Source organism: Poecilia reticulata, linkage group LG17 (genome assembly GCF_000633615.1).
Source record: "Poecilia reticulata strain Guanapo linkage group LG17, Guppy_female_1.0+MT, whole genome shotgun sequence".
Lineage (NCBI taxonomy): Eukaryota > Metazoa > Chordata > Actinopteri > Cyprinodontiformes > Poeciliidae > Poecilia > Poecilia reticulata.
Genome location: NC_024347.1, coordinates 21,593,347 through 21,601,718, shown reverse-complemented (window position 1 = coordinate 21,601,718; position 8,372 = coordinate 21,593,347). Strand labels below are relative to the sequence as shown.

At 37.8% G+C, this 8,372-nt stretch overlaps 1 protein-coding gene across 6 annotated transcripts in view; it reads right to left on the bottom strand.

The window, feature by feature from the left end:
- Nucleotides 1–8,372, bottom strand: part of cacna1eb (calcium channel, voltage-dependent, R type, alpha 1E subunit b) — a 64,020-nt gene that overhangs the window by 37,977 nt on the left and 17,671 nt on the right. The gene's annotated exons all lie outside the window — the stretch shown is intronic.

The following is an 8,372-nucleotide window of genomic DNA, read 5'->3' as shown; positions in this document are numbered from 1 at the left end:
TGACTGACCAGATTTAGTTATTTTTACCGTATGGTGATACCACCTGATCTTGGATGTTGGAAGGCTTCTTTGTCATCACCATTTAATTTTATTCCCTCCTCAGACTTTCTATCAGATTAAAGTCAGCACTAAGACCCATCGAWATAAGTTTAATTAAAAGAGACATGATTCCTTTTTTGAGAGATGACAAGTGAGGTTAAGATTGAGGTTGATTATTTGGTAGGTTTACAGCACAGGAATGAACAGTGTTCCAGTTCATTCCTGTGCTGTTTGTTCAAGTTTGTAAATGCTTTTAGCAAAGTGAATCAGTGCATTTTATCCAWGAATATATAATCTTCTCTGGAATCAATAATTGCAAGGGCAGAGCTTTGCAAAAACTATTCAAACCTGTTTAAYTTCTTTGCTACAAACACAAAAATCTAACAAGGTCAAATGTGATAGACCACCTTCGGAGTTGAAAAGTTTTTTTTTGAGAACAGACTGTTTTAAAATAATCAAAAATAATTTAATTGCAATATTAACTGTAATATGTCCAGTCTGAGAAAGCCATTAGTAAAGTCATGAAACTGGTAATAAGCAGATTACACCAAAGTCAAGTTGGAAATTTTAGTGACAACCTCAAATCCACCATTACACAGAGAGGCTCGTCTCTTCCTGGCGGGCTCTCAACAACAAGTACTTTTGCAGAAATTGAAGCAAACCGACTCTGGAGAGACTGAATTCATTACATGCACAGAACGAGCCCTCTCCCACACACCTCCACCTACACGAAGAACGCCACCAAAAACTACAGTAATCAGCAGCAGCATTATGTTGTTGCTCACTGTTTCACCACAGTGTTGCAGACACTAATGCACAGATAAATCAACATCAGCATAATGCACCTCCACGGTAAGGGTATTGGAATTATTTTGGGGRGAAAAAAWAWWAATAATGCKTTAGCAGCAGTAATATGCTCTTGTTGAATTGTGACCATGTAAAAATAGGCACTTATTCATTGTTAGTCATATAAATAATTACTGAGTGTATGTATAGTGTCACAGGATCRCAGGATACTAATTTTCCTCTTCATTCATGAACAACTGATTGGAACCCATTGATATAGGTTAAATATATTGTCTATATATTTAGGCCATGGTAGAGCGTTTACAAACTAGTATTTTACCGAATCACTGTGAGAACGGAATGCAAATGAATAATTCTGTTCCAGCGAGGGATATTGTTTGTTGCTTTCTGCTGGCCTGCAGATTGTTTTTCACTCATAAATAATGCAAATATGTCCAAATACATGCTGTCCGCATTTCTTTCCATCTAGGTACCCTTAAAATTAGTATTTGTTTGTTTTTCTGTTTTCTTTATTGGACAAGAACACTGATAGTACTATTGATGCCATTAGATATGTGTATTTTTTTTTTCATAGTAATTCCGGATTAGTATGTATTTTTGTCTCTCTTTCCTGTCCCTTCTTCCCTATAATTAGGATTGAATTGAATAGTTTGTACTCTGATGTACATCTGAATGGACTGTAATGAAAGGAACTGGTCATCTTTAAAAAAAAAAAAAAACACGCACACACACAGAAGGCTGATCTATCACCACCAAACTGCTGCAAACCAAACAACAGAATTTCCAGAGCATACTTCATGCATCATGCCCTGCCTTCTGTGACTCTGCAATGATTTAAAAATATTTTTCCCTTTAAATATTGTAAACAGAGATTCTAAGACTTCTCCTAGGATTTGAACAGTTTTCAAGKGGGTTTTGGTCTGGCATCAACATCCGTCCAATGAGAWCAAATACAGTCAGCAGAGTTCCAAGAGSTTAAAATACATGAAATGCGCATTAAAATGCGATACAAGCTGAATGATCAATAAGCCGTATCAAAAAAGAGAACACACCCGCTAGTGTTACTGTAGCATTCCACCWAACAGAGAAGACATGAGGAAATTGTAGTAAGTCAGATATATCTGTAGAAATAAAAGAAAACCTGYAACTGTTTTGGGTGACATGTTGTCAGAGCAGTTTTCCCAACATGTGTGTTTTAGCAGCATATCAAGGCTTCCCCACAGAAATCCTGCTTCGGACTAAAGGCCACTSTAAAGAAAAATGAAGAATGCTGTGACTTTCAATGTGACTAAAATGTTTTTATTGGTCTGATGCAATATTTGAATTTCAAATGACGTGTTTAGCTGGTAAATTAGCTGTAAGTGGAAAATTATCTTAATTGGCAAAATAAAGCCTTGAAAACATCAGTCTGTGTGTRATTAGGCCATATACTTTGTTTCATTTAGAGATGTTTTTTTTAAATAAATTAACATTAAAAAAACTATTACATTTATTAAATATGACTTTATGTGGCTTGGCATTTATGAAATGTGGTGTAGTGTACTTAGTATTGTCTAATGTTAAGTCAACTGTATAACAGACAAAAAAATAATCTGGATTAAAACGTCTTCAGTTTATTATAGAAACTAGCAACCAGAACTACGAAACGAATCCACCAGAAGAAGCAAGTGGATGCTAGAAAAGAAGGAAAAGATTATTTGGAACAAATCCAAATACAAAACTGCACTTCTGTAACGCCTGCTGATATTTAAATTGAATTGGATTGTGGGCATGTGTGTAAATGCACTGAACATGGAAAGTGTGAATTTGAATTTTCCAATTAGTTAAGTCACTCATGCATGTAGCTGTCTCAGTCCTGTGTGTCGCTCTTTGCACCAGATGGCCCATGAATCACTCCCAACTCCCACCCAGTTTTATTATTCATCCTGTCTAAAGAGCAACAATTTTAACAGAGTATCACACTCTACAATCTGATATCCTTCACACAGCATAATAGATGGCTAACACACACAGACTCACACAGGAATGTGTACGTACAGCTGGGATCAATATTATTAGATCTGATGAGGGAGTTACCAAAATGAATCCACCAACGGGAGGGCGGTGAGTTCACTGGYAACAATCGCTAACTGCAACCTCGGAGCACCATACACACACRCACAAACACAAACACACATGAGTCATGAGGGGGCCATTTCACTGCTAATCAAAGCATCAAATCCACCTGTGCCAGTCTGTTAGCCGCAGGGTATAATCGACCATCTTAACAATCCCACTGATATAAATTGGATTGTGGGTAAGTTGTCACAGCTGCGGTCATTTTTTTGCTACACACTCTTCAGTCAGATTAAGGGTTTTAATTGAGCTCTTTGTCCCAACAGATTTGCTTCTAGCAATTTATTAATATGAAGCGGAATGAATGCCGCCAGCACTGGCCCAGTGGCCTCGATTTTACTCCCAGCTGGCCTCTACGACGCATGTGTGTTTTCTTTTAAGTCTGACTTACTTGTACTGGGCTACTGAAGTACGAGTATGCATGCGTGTGTGTGTGCGTGTGTGCGTGCGTGCGTGCGTGTGCGCGTTTAAGACAGTGAGTGAGTAGAGGGAAGCAGTATATGTGCTTCCCCCCCTCAAAAAAAAAAAAAAAAATTGTGTCAGATCGGTGGCAGGAAATCAGGTCGTCTGTTGCCAATTCCAGCCACAACTGGAACGATAACAAGGAAGAAAATTTGAGAGCTGCAGAGAGCATACTGACGAGTTTGTGCATTTTATTACTGTAAGTGACATGATTTCAGTTACAAGCAAGGAGCATAACTTCAACTCGAGATATTAAGTTGATCTTTCGAAGGTTTTTCCTCATCTCACAGAGTTAACTGTCATGGCTATTACTGGATACAGGCTGAGGTAGACATTGAWAATGACAAATAATTAATTCTCTCAGTTATATTTGTTTTGGACAAAGTCTGCATAAACGTTCATCCAAAGTTTTATTGTTGTTGTAGGTGTTAGATCTATGACAAACAGTGCTTTACTGTTTTGTCTTTCTGCTATGTCACAGGTGTAGACTATGAGTTGGTAATCCTAAGGCCCAAAACCATTTGCATGAAGGACCAACGGCTCTACTGTGAGTCCCTCCTGGATGACTGAGTTTCTCACCATGTTAAGGCAGAGCTCCCTGTGGAGAAAACCCATCTTGGCTGCTCATATCCACAATCTCGTTCATTCGGTGAGTATCCAAAACTCATGACCATTGAAGAGAGTAGGAAAGTAGCTCAATCGATAAAATGAGAGCTTCACCTTTTGGCTCAGCTCTTTCTTCTTCTCAACAGTACAGAACCCGCATCACTAGGGCCAGGAGGAGAATCAGTCTTGTCATCCTAAACTCTTTGAAATACAAGGTAACGTTAAATAAAAAAAGGGGTACTCTGTAGGACCAAATCTTAATCTTATAGAAAACTTGGTGTAAAGRGAAGAGTAGAATAAAAGAGAGTACTCAAGACTCTAGAAAATCTCTCTAAATTGCCCAAAGAGGAATGATTAAAATCTCTACTCCTGTATGCTCAAACCTTATGATAGTTATTGAAAAGCACTGCTTAAATCTTTGACATAACGTACCAGCCTCTGCCAGCAAAAGTTTCCTTAAACTCCATCAAACTGTTACACAACTCGCTCTATTGGCCTTAAAGTGATAATCCAAGTCAGGTTTCTATTTTCAGAAACACTCAATTTTTACAAGCCTGAAGGAAGGAAGAACAGTTTCCTCCGTGGGAAACTAGCAGGCTGTGATCATCCTGCTAGTGACTGTATACTAGATGATTCTCGAGAGATTGAAAGTGCTGAAACATAAAAGCTGAACAACCATGTACTCCTGCTGAAACAACGAAACAATAGTACCATGAGGAGTAAACAGAAACACAACMTGGAAGGAAACTGCCAAAAGCCAAGACTGATTCTGCAAATTATTCCAAAAGCTGACCAGTTTCACAAAATGCTACTAATCAAACWTTAAATTTACCATTTTAAAGATTTGATTATTAACAAATTATAAATTTGATTTTTTTTTTTTAAGTGAAGCTGTAAAAATCTCAAGCCACGTCCCATTAATCAACTGAAAATCTACCCTTGTGTCTGAAATATAGGGGAAAATTACACTAGTTCATCTCCAGCTGTGTCAAACAAATGTGTTTCAAATATAATTTAGCTAAAACAGACAAACATGTATCAATTTTTAAAAGTATCAAGAAAAAAATKTAAATATTTTAGCAAATAATGTCATTCCTGTGAAGCCTCCTGGCACGAATCAGCAGGATAAAGAACAGCTTAGTATGCCATACTGTTAAGAAATTCAGTTCTTTGCCTGCCCCCAACATATTTTGTTTGTAATTCTTAAAGGTGGATCAGATTTAGCTGTGTGGCCTACATATGCAGCAAATTTACTGTAAACCTGACTTGGACTTTCTTGAGCTACTTGCTGCAAACTTTGACAGATGCCTAACGAGAAATTTAGAAAGTACCAAATAAGCTCAATATTTTTCCCTGAAGGCCCTGAAGACACCAGTCATGTAAAATGCTGTGAAAATCTCTCACCCACCCAGCTGTTCAGCATTCACTGGTCAACAAACGTGCTGCCGGTGTCCTTTTTATGTAAGAGACAGAGAGTGAAAGGGAAAAACGAAGGAAAGAGAAATAAGAAACACGCAGAAAAAGAAAGGTGTGGGTGTCAGATTGAAATGAGATGTCAAGATGCCAACAGCAATCCTCCCTGCATGTTTGAATACTGCACAATGAGCAGCATAGCCCAATTAATTCACTATGGCCAGTCCTACATGGAACAAATTAACACTCTCATCATGTTTGTCTTCCCATTTTCCATTTTCTACCTCTTCAATTCCATGCCCCTTCTTCCTCATCCATCTGCTCTTTCTACGCCTTTCAGAGTCGTCTCTGGCGCCTCTTTCACATTGAATTCGCAGAGGTGCTGGGGGCAAATCAGAGCGAGTTTTAGACACAACCGCCAATCCACTTATCCACCCACCTACCTCTGACTCCAGAGCCTGACAGTGCCGTGTAAACACACTTCTTTCTGCACCTATGTGTCATGTTTTCTCGCAGATGTATGTAGCGAGTATGACGAACAAATAAATCTACAAGAACGCACAGCAGCGAGGTCAATAGCTCACAAGAATATCTGAGACATGAGAGGTGGCATGTCCSCATTAGAGGTCGCTCAGCTGCAGAATGAGCACACATGTGAAAAATATTGATAAATGTCAACACCAGCGGCAGAGCACGCATGAACGCTCCAACACAWTTTGACAATCAGTGTCTGAAATTAATCCTCTGCTTCACCTGCCACAGCCTGGTAAACTGAAAAAAAAAATGAATTCTGTCTAAATTAATTGAAGAATCAGCTGCTGAGTATTAATTTAAAAACATTTCTAAAAGTTTGAAGTTAGTATACTTCCAAAAGTACCAACATATGCAATAAAACGCATAATAGATCCCACTTTCATTAAATTTGTGTTTAAGTGCTACTTCCTGACATAGGTTAAGATGTATTATATTAGGAATTCTTGTTTTAAGTCAAAGCAAAGTAGCACATCATTTTGAATCCATCCATCTTTGATACCTGCTTAATAACTTGGCTGACTGCAGAGCTTGGTGCGAGGTTACCGCCTAYGTGGGTTACACCCTAGAGAAGTCGTCAGTGCAACATATAGTCGAATATATTAATTTACCGTTTTGCTGTAAGTCAGCAAAACTAAAAACAAAACCACTGTGCAGCCATTTCCATTTCTTCCAGTTTTGCACATTTAAAAACTAAAATTGACACTTTTTGAAAATCAGTTTTCAAGCCATTTTGTAGATGTGCATATTTTAAATTGCTTCAATTCAGATTCAAAGCACCAACCTGCAGGACCATGCCATGATCCTGACTTGTCTCTGGCTGCATGTCATACTGGAAAAACAAATAATGACTAAGTTCTTCTTAAAAGTATGTATAACTACAAYACAACTGTAATTCATTTTCAAGTTTAAATGCCCTGATATTAAAGGTATGTCAAATGGATGAAAAAACAAGGCTGAGCCAAGCACATGGCTTTTTGTAAGTATTTAAGAATAAGAAAAAACATCAGAAATGTTTTCCACATAAAGATTACAGAAAGCTGTCATTAACTATTGGTAATGTGTGCCAAAGGTTGAATCTCGCTAAGTGGCTGGTGCGACTTGGAAGAAAAGGGAGCCACTTAATATTCAACACTTGTTATATTTCTCTCACTTGTTAACTAATTTATTAACCAAGTGAAAGGTTACATGCCACATGCTCAGGTGGTTTTAAATTAAATCTGTAATCCCTGAGTATCATCCATATGCACATTATAGGAAGGAGCCTTTCTCACATTAAAAGTTCCTTCATAGGGAATCTAAACTCTGAAGTATAATTTTCCATCAAGTCATTCAGTCCTGCAAAGACACATGCTACATCTTACAGAAATAAAGTAGGTTTGAATATGGGTTGATTTTATTCATCATTCCACTCCTTTTTACAATCTTATTTTTACCATAACTCATGCCCACCGGCATTTTTAGTAAATGTTCTTTTGAAAACACAGTCATAGTTTCATGCATGCCACTTGGGGTATTTTAACCAACTAAAATTGTGAAATTTTCTTGTTGGGTTGGACCGAATCACAGACAGGAACTGGGCTGAATCGTGTGAAAGATGAAGTTTGATTAAAAGCAACATCCTACAGTTACAACAGTGAGAAAGAAAAGAGCAAGCAATCTAAAAATAAAAATAAAAAAATGAATCCGGTCCTTTCACTAAAATACTGGAGTGATGGTTTATCAAATTGACTGAAAGTTTAATTCAGAATTTTCAATTCACTGAGAAAAAGAGATCAGAACCAAGAAAGCAATGCCTCTTAGCCAATTATTGCCTCGAGAAAGTGAAAAAAAAAACACCCCTTGAGGTCGTTTTATTTCTTAACTGAGTTACATCTTAGTTCACCAGAAAACCTTTGTAAGACCTATCTCAGCAGAATTCCTACATATGTATCTAACACAGAGACTGATTACTCTAAAGCAGCAGTTCTCAGTCCTGATCTTAAGGACACACAGTCCTGAATGCTTAAGGAGTTTCCCTGCTGCCACACACCTGCCTTAAATGAACGGGTGATTAACAAGCATCTGGGTGCTTGACAGCATGCTGAGGAGGCAATGCAACCATCTGAATCAGCTGTGTTTGAGCAGACTTTGAGCAGACATCTAGAAGCCTATGCTTTAGAAGCACTGCTCTAATGTTTGTTCTTAAAACAAACCAAATATTAACATTGATGTAATGTGTTAATTAAAAAGCTTACATCCCAAAAGATATCCTTGACATTTATTGGAAAAAGAAAACCTAAACTTAAAAATCTCTGGAAAATCAAAAGCATGTTTGTCCCCTGCTGACATTACACTACTTTACTAAAACCCCTTTCTAGGTGTAACAATGTTGTCCTGTGCCATGCAGAGCTCACTGC